Genomic DNA, 13,549 nt, shown 5'->3' on the forward strand with positions numbered 1-13,549 from the left:
TTTGTAGTATGCTGCATGTATCTCAGTGAAATGAGGGGACTTTCTTGCACTGCAATAAAGATTCAGGTTCACCTGGAAGAAAGGGCATTTGTTTTAGTGGTGGGAAGTTTATTTATTCTTACCACAAACTCTCTGCCCTCTCTTCCCTCATCCTACAAACCAGTATTTGCTTTTGGGAATCTCCAAGTAGAAGTGAAGAGAGCATATGGGATGGAAGGCCTGCCCCCACTGCAAGTCAAGTCAGCAGTTCACAGTGTAACCTGCTGTGTCAAGAGTTGAAATCATGCCCTGACCCAAGAACTGTGGTACCAGTTCTCCGGGTGCAAACTTGGTTCTTAGAGAACAATAGAAAAACACTAAGATGAATTCCAAAATCCTGCTTTAGGGGCCAGTTCTCCCTCTCCATTTGTACATGTAACTCCTAGTGACATTTAAATGGGCCTTTAAGGCCCAGTGTTTCCTAACCTGCAATTACAGTGTATGCAACATTCACGCTGAACTCAACTGAAAGTTTTCCCATAGAAGGGTTGCTGGTCTGGACTGAATGTAGTTCAGTCTGTTTGCCTGCCTACATGTCTGTCTTTCTGGCTATGCATTTCTAACAGCCATAGCATCTATAGCAGCTTTTGTGAGGCCACCAGGAAACAACTGATAGAAAAAATAGTTAAATATGATATGTTATCTCCTGAAAAGGTATGTTTACAGAGGGGCCAGTCCTTGTCCTACTGAAATCAATGGGAGTTTTCCATTCATTTCAGTGGGACTAGGATGTGGTGCTGAGGCCCTGATGATTGAAATCTGCCCTCTCTCCCCACTCAGGAAAAGCTCTCAGCGGTTCTGAGTGAGTCTGTACTTTAAGGGTCTATTCTCCCATTGTTGTGTGATAGTTTTCCGTACATAATTCTTATCACCTGCATAAATCCCTCCCTCCTCTCCTCCCCAGAGGAGACATCCCTCTCTCTGTTTAATGTGCATGTGTGAGAGAGATTCCTTTTAACAGTAATGAGTTACATGTGCATGTTTAGGTGAAGAATAATTGCATTTCATATGTCTCCACAGTACTCTTTACCGGGCTTTTTGTGAAGGCATCCCAGGTTTATTCTTCTTGCAGAGAAGGGCTGTGTGCAGTAACTTTCGTTGCTGCTCATGTGCATTGAGGGAACTGATTCTTTCACTGGGGAGGCCAAAGTTACTGCACTGGTATTTTGCTCCTGGAGGATCAATTGGTTGATAAATTGGTCTGCAGGGGTGCGCAATGCACATTTTTTTTAAAGTGGCCCAATTTGATATAAATGGAACTATCTTAATTTGTTTTCATGCTTGCAGCGTACCCCTTTAAAATATCTGCATATACAGTGTCAAATATGTTAGAATCATATTAGCACAGGTAAGTAAAATATCTTTTAATAAAGTTTTAAATCATTTCTACTACAGCTTAATGTGCACAGCTACAGATTTTCCCAATTTGTCCATGAGGTTACGTATCACAGATCTTAAATCATTTAAGCTTTTTAACCTGAGGGGTTCACTCACAGTCATGAACTGGAAAGCAGATTGCAAGAGACATTGACATGCTGATCAATGACACGAAGCCTCCAAACAAATCAGTACAGGACTTTAAGAGATGAAGCCATACTGTGTTCTGTCTGTCATCAGAATTTATAAAGCATCTTAGTGAAAGCCCCTTGAGAATCATTCTTAGAATTTTGCAAGTCATGAGCGTGTTTGTAAAATCTGCCTTTTTTTTTTTTAACACAAATAGCCTTGTAATAGTATAGCAAAAATGTAGTCTACGATGTTGGCATAGGAGCACTAAGAACCCATTTAGTGAGATAACGTCTTTTCAAAAGCAACAGCTTATTATCGTCTTTGTTTCTAGTTCTCAGCATTCTTACTTTGAATGAGTTACAAGTAAACACTAAAAAGGTATATCTGAATTGAAGACATAAACAAAATAAATAAATAAATGCCAAATAAGCTGTCACCTCCGTTTAGACACTGTACAATTGGAAATATTATGTGATAAATGCTTTAATAGATACAGCTGTCCAGGAGTTTGCTCTTGCTCTGTTTGTTTTCAAATACCTGGAGAAGGGTCAATACACCAGAATCACTTATATGAATTCTGAAAGGGGGTGGGGATATGTATAAAAGTGACCTGGATCCACACTGATCCTGATTTTGGATTTAAGGAGGGACAAAATCTGACTGACCAGGCTTTGAAAACCCAAATTATTTATGAAAGGTTAAAATACTCTTCTGCCAGTGCTGTAGACTATGGGCCCAGTTTTACACCGCTTTGCACCAGGTATAGCCATTTATGCTTGCAAAAAATGGGACATCAGAATGAAAATGGTTTGGACCTTCTTTGCATGCACCGTGCACAGATGCATTATTATTTATTTGTATTGCAGTAGCACTTAGAGGGCAAGGCCCCATTGTGCTTGGCATTGTACAAGCACAAACAAGGGGACTATCCCTGCCATGTTACAATCTAAGTAAAGACTATAGACAACTGCTGAATAAAACAAAAGCTGGGGGAGCACAAGGAAGCCATGAAATAATACCAATAAACATGAAAAATGGGCCACCTCAAATCAGCTGTCTAGCTACTTTTGATTTTCTTTATAGGTATTATGGCAGAAGAGAGCCTTAAGGAATGATTTAGGGAGAACAATGAAGTGGCTTTGCAGATTTTTTTATGGGGAGTTCCTCCCAGGCAAGAGGGGCAGCATGGCAGAACCACAAAGGTGCTTCTTGGAAAACTTTTTAAATGGGCGCTCAAGACTGGCATCATTTACAGAACAATGGACCGGGTCAATGGCTCAGTACTTTATGAGAGATGATAGGTAGGGCTGAGATAGACCTGCAAGGGCCTTTAAAAGTGAAAACAAATAGTTTGTGTTTGATGCAATGGAGAAGGGAAGCTGTTGATGTGGCCAAATTGATGAGCTAGAAATAACCTTGCAGCAGCATTTTGGAATAGATATAAATGAGGCAAGAGGCTATTTGTCCTGGCCACAGAGGGGGTTTAAATTACTGCAGAAAGTGTAAGTCAGTGAGAAAGTCTGGTCCCGGATCTTTAGTGTGCTGTTACAAGGCTATTTTATTTAAAAAAAAATAATCAGAATTTGTGAGTTGTAAAATTGTTGTATTCTGGACCTTCAATATAAATAAGCCCAATTGTTATTTACCCTTCAAGGGAACAAAGGGCATAGTCCCGCAACCCTTTCTCATTTAATTGTTGAAAGATTTAGCCCTACTGCAGTAAAATGACCAAGAAATTCATTTTTTCTCTCAGAAGTTACGGACATGATTCTGCAAACACTGAATACCAGGTGTAGACAATGGGACTCCTCAGAGAAGTAAGCGCTGTGCTTGGTAACAAGAGTTTGCAAGATGGGGCCCTAACCCTGTGATGACTGTACTGGGTTTTGAGAGCCTGTAGCCTGATGTATAAACTACTTAAGTTAGTATAGATAGAAGAGTGTATTGTTTGAGAATGACCTTTAATTTCATTTGTCAGGCATGCATGGGCATAAATATGCCTAGAATTCTCAGCTTTAAAGTCTGTAGATTATAGCTTTAATATTGTGAACTTTATTTTGCTATAAGAGCTCCCTTTGTTTTTGTTTGTACTTCGTTACTAATGTAATGTCCCTAAATTCGCAACAGACAAATACCTTGGAAGTATTGTATCTTGGCTTTTACTTCTGGCTCTTATCTCTTTTAAATGGGGTTTATTAGATGAGATCATCTCCAAAGGACTTATTTCTGTTATAAAATGGAATTAAAAAAGTAGAAACACAATTAGTAGTTGTTCTCTCTGACTCGGTTTGAGAGATTAGAGTATGAATGTCAAAGAGAATAACTGGATTTCTACAGTATGTCTGCTATGCAACTTTTGTTTTATCCTGTTTTGTCCTCTCTTGCTGCACTGTCTAGGGGATAGGATCAGAAGAGTTTCAGTCTGTTCCTCTGCATTGTCTTGAAGAGAGGTTCTCCCTCTCAGAACAATCCAGAGCTGAAAGCACTTTTCAGTTCCCAAAAATAAATGACCACCAAACACTCGCATTATTGAGCCCTTAAAAAAAAAGTGTTAATCCTATTAATACTCTCATCCTAAGTATTCTCTATACATTCTTACATTAGAACTGCTTGGGAGTGGCATTGTAAAGTTTTAGTTTAAGAGACTTGTTTAAACATAGGGTTTTGATATTTTAAATTTCTCACATCTCTTGTTTTTACAGTTCCTGACCTTCAGTACCTATCCCATGTCACTAGAAATTTCTCTCAGCCAAGAGAAAGATTCAGTGGTTTGAGAGTTACCTGGTAAGGATCATTCATTATATTATTGCCTAACTTTTTTCTCTGTTTATGAATGAGGTTTATGCAAAACAGCTTAGTTACACCATCTTAATAAACTGCATTAAAATGACCTACCTGAATTAACAATTTACAATCCAGTTTTTGTAGCAAACATATGCATCTTCTTATCCCTCTACCAAAACATTTTAATTTATTCTTTCACGGAAAAACTGCCTATAGAATATTGATTATGAATAGATTTTTTCAAGTAAAAATCTGCTTTGTAAAATCATGAAAGTTCATCTTACCCAGCTGGTATGTAAAATTGTATTAGAAATAAATCATTGTTTATTACTTTATGAGCAGATTGTTGATTTAAAAAAAAAATCCATGAAACTCATGATTGGAGTTTGTTGTATTCATTTTATCACTTATTTTGTTTCTTGAACAAGTTCTATTGAAGATCTCTCATGCATATTATTAAGGGCACTCTTCTGTTCTGTATTACTATGCGAACAACACCTACTTAAATCAATGGGGTTTTTCCATAATAGGTTATAGACCTGATTTTCCTCTCAGCTATATCGGTGCAGTTCAAAAGTAACTGCTATTAACCCTTTCGGTTCACAATGGGGTAAAAAACAGTGAAATCAGAATCAGGCCCCAGGGTCCTAAATTTTGAAAAAAAGTCTTGCTTTGTTCCTATAACTAATTCTACAATTATTAACTGATTCTTAAATCCAAAATTCTGATGGCTTCCGGTTCAAAGTTGAATTCCTATTGTGTTACTTTCACATTACAATCATGGCACCTGAATCTCCTCTCAATTTTACACGTGTAATCAGCACTAATTCTACGTACTTCAGCGAAGTTACACTGATTTATAACTGGTGAGAAGAGATTCATGCCCATCAAAGCTTTTGACCTTGCACACTCACATGCAGGTGAGTAATTTTAGGTATATGAATTGTCCCGTTGAACTTATTGGAACTACTTATGTGAGTAAAGTTAAGCACATACTTAAGTATTTCCAGGATTGATGTCTGCATCTATAAAAGAAAAAAAAATAATAATAAAACTACACCAATGTGAGGATCTGAGCCACAGTTTTTAAAATTTGATGAAGAATGCTCTGTCCTGTCCTACACGATTAACTCAGACAAAATTACACTGATTTAAATCTGGAGTAACTCCACTGACTTCAGTGGAGCTACTTTGGATTTACACTGTTGTAAAATAAAGATACAGTTTGGCTTATTGAGTTCAGTGACTTCTATTGATGTCCATAAGATTTTTGCCTAAGTGAAAGAGTGGTGTTGGTAACAAAAAAGGTACTAGTCAAATGGCTAAATAGCTCAGCAAAGGCTTGCCATGTTTTCTAATGGCTTCATCATTTGGAATCGAAATGAAACCATTTCAGAGTTCAGTTATTTGTTGTGATTTTAACTTACAGAGAACAGAAGAGAAAATTAAATACTATAACACGTCTTGTAATTTTGGGGTTCATTGTAACCTATGATACTGCTGAGGAAGTTAAATATATTTACATAAACTCATATTCAGTTCTAATTAGCTAAACCTATCTTTCTCTTGACCGTATTCCTTGGAGATCATCACGTAAAGCATTTAAATTGATAGCAATATTATGCACCAAGAAATTAATTTTACATTGTATACAATTTTTATTGTGACTTTATCTTGTTTCAAAGTGCTTACTTTCTGATTTTGTGGATATTACTGACTGTGGATTACTTTTATTTTGGTTTTTACACAACAGTTATATTAGAAATTTGCTGTTTTATTCTTACCTTCTTAGTAAAAATCCTTTTATCACACAATGGGTAATTTATATCCATTACCAGCCCTTTCAATCCTTTTCAGTGGTGCTGTCAGTGCCTTTGGCACAGTAATGATTAATGTGATCTAATAATAGTGTGCCATTATATTACCTTAGTAAAACATGTACCAACATCCTATTCAGATCTACCAAATTCATAGCTTCCTATAATATTTTTGTTGAAAGACAGGATTACTATTTTTCAAAGCTGATTTTTTCCCTTTAACACATTTAATGAAATTCACAATTCTTTGCCGTGGTAATCTTTGTGCCTGTGTTTGGGCTTGATGGGTGAATTTTATATCATTCTGCATTATTATGATTTGTTAGGCAAACTGTTTGACATGTAAAGAAAGATACCAGTTACATTGTGTTGCTTTGTTAAAGGGCGCATTTTAAACATTCACCACCTTCTGGATATTTCCCTGGGTTTATTATAGGTGAGATCAGAGTTCGTAAGAATAAGCATTTGGTCTGAAATGTTATTTTTCTTTCTCCTCACTCTTACCCCAAACCACCAACCTAGCTCTCCTCACACTGTCCCACACACTATGGGAAGCAGGTTCCAGTGTAACTCCCTGCCATTCTACCCAACAATATCAATTTTGCTACAATGACTTTGTTCTCACCTTCCTTTTTGGCAGATTCCTTGCCTCTTAGCAAAGAGTTACTCTGCAGATTAATCCCTGTGAGCTGGCAGTTGGAATCATGCAATGCTGTTCCTGGTTTAGAATTCAGCCATAATGCATCCATGCATTTTGCCTCCAAAATCAGGTATTTCTATTTGCCAGAAGCTGGAAATGGGAGACAGGGGATGGATCACTTGATGATTACCTGCTCTGTTCATTCCTTCAGGGGCACCTGACATTGGCCATTGTCAGAAGACAGAATACTGGGCTAGATTGACCTTTGGTCTGACCCAGTATGGCCGTTCTCATGTTCTATTGCATGATCCTAGCCTCCAACTCTCAGATGGAGACTGTGTACTCTCAAGCCAAGAAACTGTCAAAGCAAAGGGCAAAGTCAAATGGCAAAAAATGTTGCTGGGTTGCTGGGTAGAGTGGCTTCAAGTTACACTGGGACCTGCCTCTGAACTCTGGGTAGTTTGCAAGTGCATCCCAATTGTTTTTGAGTTAAATATTTTCTCTATGCAGGGTGTCAAATCAAAATTATTTTCTGGTGTTACGTTTTCTGAACACGTGATCCCTGTATGCTGGCTACAAGGTTCCTAGTCATAATGCTCTTTCTCATACAGGAAATAATCTTGGGACGTTTATTTCAGTGTGGTTTAAGAGTTTGGCTAACATGCCATCTTTACAAAGCATCTTAAATCTTCATCACCCAGAGATATCATTATTGTAGACAGGGTGACATATACTTAACCAATTTCACAGTTAAATCTCAGGGGAACAGTATGTCCACATTTTAGCTCTACTTTGTGACGTGGTGTTAAATGCATACGCTTTCACATTATTTCACCACATCAATATAAATAATGAATGAGAAAAATATTTTAATCTTGTCAATAGCACCAATGTCTAAAAACACCCCAAACACTTGTGTGGTTCTATATGGATTCCTTATTTGATTTATGCTAAAAAGTACAGCAGTATATGATATGAAATGTGCAATCAGCTTAAACAACGAAAAATATTTTCAATACAAATATATAAACTGTGTGAATCTTTACACATATTTTTAGTAAAAAAATTAGACTGTGATTGTTATATGTCACATAATAATATTACTTGCAGTATTTGTAATCATATTATTCTCTGCTGCATTGGATGCAATTTTGTATCTTGATCATTTAAATAGAAGACATTCTCATCTGCTCTATAAAACTGATTCTTGGTGATATAATAGCAAGTCAGAAAAAAGAAAAATCATGAAACTTTTGTTTATCTTTGTATTTCAGGAGTTTCAAACAAGATGGAAAAAACTGCTTCCCCATTTTAAATAATAAAGTAAATGTTTAATGTACAGTGAAACCTGCCCTAGAGGCCAGCCAAAAATCAGCCAAAAATCAGTTGACTAGCAGAAATCAACTTAAATCTCAAACAAAATTAAATTAATATCTATAAGATGAGGATAATACCACTTATCAGCCGCATAAGGGTCTTGCAATTTAATTGATGTTTGTGAAGTGTTTGAGATCTGTAGATGAAACTGTGAAAGTGGTTTGCTTTAGAAGTGTAAAATTAATCATTTTTACTTTTTCTCAACCTTTTCAAGCCTCAAAGTGAGCCATTGTTCCAACTGGTTCTTGGGTTAGCCAGTTTGGTTCATCTCTTCCTAATAATTTGCATAAAAGTATTGTCGGTATTGCTCTTCTGATAATCCGAACCTTTTTTTGTAGATCATGAATTACCATTGGAACCCCTCTCTCTAAAGAAGTGTACAATTTCTGAATGGGATGCAATTGGGCAGAAAGTACTGCTTTATTGCTCTATGCGCAAATTCTCTCTATTAGAGTAGAACATTTTCATGGGTTTACTGTTCACCGAAATTTAATGGTTTGTTTTATCAAGTATGCCAATATCTTGCTGGTAAATTAGGCATGACTGTTCTACTGTAACAATGGCTATTCATTAATCATTTATAATTACCACCGTTACCTCATCCAGTCATGGTAAGATCATCTACCAATGACCAGCCCACATATTTCCTGTATATAGGAAATTCCTGTGTATTTCATATACCTATCTACTATCTGACAATGCAAATACTCTGTTCAAGTGGGCATACAAGTATAGTACACTTTTTCCAATATCAATGCATAAGAAGGTAAAAAGGAGGATAGCTGAAGGTATGTAGCCTTTAGGTGCTCTGAAGAAGCCGAGTGGGGAAAGTGGTCTTTTCTTTCCCCCCAGGGCTTTCATAGAGAGGAGCAGAAGCACATACAGCATTGCTGGCTACATCTTCACTCTGTCCTTGTTCCCCATCTTATCTTGGAAACATTCAGCCATACCCATCATCAATCACATCAAAACTACCTCTTCACTTTTAGCTACCTAATGCACCTGAACATCTTCCTGCACCTTAGCTACTTCACACTTGAAGTTGGGGTTAACTGCCTAGCACTCACTTTCTTTTGATAGATCATGGAAACCGCAAACATGCTCTTATCTGCATTCAGTAGGCTCAAGGTAAGGTACCTTAGAAATAACATGCATTCTGATTTTTTCCCTTTTTAGCTTTCTTAGCCACTTATTGTACGCTGCTGGTGATCTCGTATTTCCACCACTCAAATTAATTTTAACCACTCTTTTAGATAAGTAGATAATCTGAACAAGCTTATTACTGTATGACAGAACAAACAAAGGGAAATGTTGCACACCTGCAATATACAGCGTTACCTAAGAATAGCAGAGGGAAGCTAAGCTAGTCAACAATTTCTTCTTGACATTTGTTAAAAAATACTATACTCTAGAGATTTTTAAATTACCTCCTTGAAGATAGCATGTAATGCCTACCACTGAGGTAGTTTATGCTCTCCTCATCCTCCCCTTTATCTCCCCTTCCTGTTGCTAAAGGAGATTCATTTTGGCCTTGGCCTTGTATTCTAAGTAGTGGTCTGATCTAACTCTTGTTGAAGACAATGCATCTTTCTTTTAACTTCTGCGGGGGTTGGAGTCTGCCCTACAGCTCAAGTTCTCCTAGCAGCTATTACAACTGCTGTTCCTTTAAAAATATTTTAGAATAAAAACATTCCTCCAGTTTTTAACCCAGATTGCTAATACTGTATTGTTTCCACAATACACATTATATTTCTTCCCATATATAGGTTTTGTTGTTTGGGTTTTTTTTTTTTGTTAAAAATAAAAATAAAGAATTTGGAGAAACAGCATTCTGCCCAAGTTTACTGTTTTTCTGATATGAAATTCTGCTAAGAGATTGCCTCAGAATCCTGACTTAAAACTAGCGCTGATAAGAAAAACAAATTCAAAACTGCAAATGTGACATCTGTCCACCTATAGACTACTTGCTGGGGATTTGATGGTGGTTTTCTCTGGGGGTAGCCAACAATCCGCAGAGGTAGGGCTGAATCAATAATCATCACCCTTTTCTTTCCTCTCCCAAACTCTTGTATATGACATTTTAAAAAAAAAACCTGAATGTACTTGTGCAAAAATAGAGCACATATAATTCCTCTCTTAACAGTTATCTCAAACCCTGGTCTCAGTTGACAGTATCTTCTATGCAAAACACTGCAGGAATTTCCCCCTTTTTCCCCAGTGCATAACTGAAAAGTGCATAGCTGACCAAGTATGCCAAAGCTGTGGAAAGGCAGAAAATGGTAAGGCTTGAATATATCCCAACAGAACTAAACACACATTACAGCCCTGCTTTATATTTTAGAGTGCAAGATATTACTTTTTCAATAACTACTGTATTTTGATAATAGGCATCAAGTGGTTGCTATGTGATACACAACAGTGTTTTTCATGAACTTTTGGCTGCTGAATAAGCCCAGCAAATATGGGTTGTTACCCTTTTAGTTTTCTGGGTCAATTCGTTTTGCACAAAGGAAGGAATGATAATTTGAGTTGTAGGCAGAGAATCTTTTCTATACATTGGGAAAAATGAAAACTGTTTTTATGTGATTTAAAAAAAATTGTAATTTCTTATATAGTTACAGATAATTATCTTATTACTAAAAGCAACTAAGAAGCTTGTCGCAGAATCCTGCCCTCAAAATATTTTTGAATTGTAGCTGTGAACTCAGGGGAAAAGTGGCGCTTCTTAAATGTAATAAATAAATAAAAATATTTTTGGGACTTAGTTGCCACCAAAGGAGAATGATCAGTGCCTTCCCTTACATCAGTCAGGCTGGTGCACGGGCCAGTTACAGGGCCAGATATTTGTGTCCTCTGATCTGCTACCTTTCCACTCTAAATGTTCAGCCCCTCTCCCTTCCTCTGGGTTGAAGAGGTGGCAGATATTATCTCTGTTATTTTGGTGGCTTACCTTTGGAGTGCAGCAGCTTATATGAATTCACACAGCAAGTCAAGGAGTTTCTCTTTAGCAATATAGGCTAATACAGTGAGGCTTTGGAAAGTGGGCAGATGAGCAAGAGAAGCCATCAGTGTAACGTGTACAATTGTATGGTGTTGACTCTGGGAGCTTCAAGGTGTGTATGCTGTGATTTCTGTCCTCTCTTGTGCCTTTGAATGTGATTGGCCATCAGGAGTTCAGTAGTGAGAGAGACTCCCTGTGACAGATAGCTTAAAAACACAAACAAGTCCTGTTTTCTTTTTCTGGTTTTTCACTACCTAAGAGAGGTTTCCCCTACCCTCGTCTACCACCACTAAAGAAACAGCTCAACAGCAGTCTCTGGAAAGGCTCCATTTGGGATGAGTTCTCTGGAGAAGGGCTGTATGGAGACTGCATGCTCTTTCAGAGCAGGAGAGACTCTGAAGGAGAAGAAAGCCAGGGCCGGAGGGCTAAGTTCTAGCCAGAAAGGGCTGGGACCGGTGGCTTTGCGGGGGAGCAGACTGACAGAGGAAGAGCTCTAGGTGTGGCAGAAGAATCAGAACTAAGTATGAACTATTGAATTACGATTATGGACTTTATACTGGAGACTCATGGAGGAGTGTTTGGACTATTTTGTGATTAAGGACTCTGAGGACTGCGTGAACTTTATTTGATATTAAACCAGCCCTGGTAAGGATGCTGTGAGTCACACAGAGACTGTGTGGAGTGCTTATGGGGCCAGCAAGAGGGGAGGGTGCCTGAAAAAGGACCCCTGGCCATGAGAGTTAGTGACCACCCTGCTACACATTGGAAGAGGAAGTAAATTAGGGCATAGGGGAATTAAAATGATGGCTCATGATAGGCTGCAGCCTGCCTGCCTGACTTACTCATCATTCTGCACGGGTATAACTGAGTCAGTGAAATAATTATCAGGTAATAAATTCCCTTTTTGCTAATTAATTTATTTTAAATCATGCATTTACTCTGTTCTGTCATGCTAATTTTAAAAATACTTTAAGATAATTAAAAAAATCCTTGTGTTAAGAAAAATATCCCCAAAATATTTTATTAAAACATTTTACTAAATTATGTGCATATTGGGTAACGATGTTTACTTTTACATTGTGTCCTTTTATCCATAACTTGCTATCCTTCATACAATGGTGTTATGGGCATGCTGCTATGGTGTCTTTAGATGGCTTCTTTTATATAGTCTTAGGGATCAAAAGTGCAATGCAGTGGTGCTTAGCACTGTACACATAGCATGACATGGACCCTACCCTGAGGAGCTTTCCATTCTAAGGTCCTGATCCTCCAGTCAGGCAGCCCCTGGAATTCCATAGGGCTTGGCTGCACAGGTCTGCCAGCCAGCCAAGCCCTATGGATTCAGTGTGCTGGATTGGGTCTTCATTTAAGACAAGATGCAGCAAGTGAGTGTGACAAGCAATAGGTGTCAGAGGGAAGGGAGCGCGGGTAAGGGTAACTGCAATAAATTCTTGTAGTTAGGATAACAATTGGCCAGACGAAGCCAATTGACAAAGCTCATCGAATTACCATTTTGGATCATACCAGTGGACCATCTAGTACAGCATCCAGCCGTTGAAAGTGGCCAGAGAAGCTGATTCAGACAAAGGCTCAAAAAACCCTGCAGTTAGCAATTATGGGATAATCTGTACCCAAGGAAAAATTCCTTCCAACTCCCAGTAGTTAGAGGCTGGTTACACACCCAGTGTGCATAGCTAGATGGCTCCAAATCGAGTAAAAGAGCTGGGGAGGATTTCATTTTCTTTTGCTTTGAAATACATAAAAATCAGCTTTATTTAACCAATAGAAGATTCAAGGATTTGAAGCCTGGATGAAGATTTATAATTGATGGAATAGTACTTTGGCTTAATCACTTCTCATCAGAAACTTGTTTGACCTACAGACCACCTTCCTTCTTCTAAACTTAGATGTCTCTGTTATAAAAGTTCTCAAGATTCTACAATGGCAACATGTAATGTGTTTTTTTTAATGCAGGTGCATCTTGTAGGGCAAGAGAGAAACCTTTCTCCTTGTACACGGTACATATATGATTTATCAAACATATTGTATTACTCTGTCTTCACAGTAAAACATACTATGGATTGGAATGATTATCTGCACAGGATTAGAAACTGTGATATTCCATTTTATGTTCGAGAAGAGGATTACTATACAGATAATGTACTTTTAGTGAAGTATTTCAGTTTTAAGGACAGCAAAAACAACCAACCTTAGATGTAAAAGGAAAAGGATCTGGTAACGAACAATAGCTTTCAATTGACCTCTTGTATAGTAATCCAAAGATAGCATCAGTAATATACCATTTTATATTTATTGAACAACTTTTTTTCAGTCATCTGGAATGATCATTTGATTAAAAAAAATTATCTACTGTAAATGCTG

The 13,549-nt window shown here is 37.6% G+C and overlaps 1 protein-coding gene across 4 annotated transcripts in view; it reads left to right on the forward strand.

Moving 5' to 3' along the window:
- Nucleotides 1-13,549, forward strand: part of ZNF536 (zinc finger protein 536) — a 422,921-nt gene that overhangs the window by 60,293 nt on the left and 349,079 nt on the right. For all 4 annotated transcript variants that reach the window (XM_030581943.1, XM_030581945.1, XM_030581946.1 and 1 more), the window contains one exon: nucleotides 4,251-4,332. The gene's annotated coding sequence lies outside the window, so the exon portion shown is untranslated. The remainder of the gene's footprint in view (nucleotides 1-4,250; nucleotides 4,333-13,549) is intronic.

This window comes from Gopherus evgoodei, chromosome 12 (assembly GCF_007399415.2).
Source record: "Gopherus evgoodei ecotype Sinaloan lineage chromosome 12, rGopEvg1_v1.p, whole genome shotgun sequence".
NCBI classification, from domain to species: domain Eukaryota; kingdom Metazoa; phylum Chordata; order Testudines; family Testudinidae; genus Gopherus; species Gopherus evgoodei.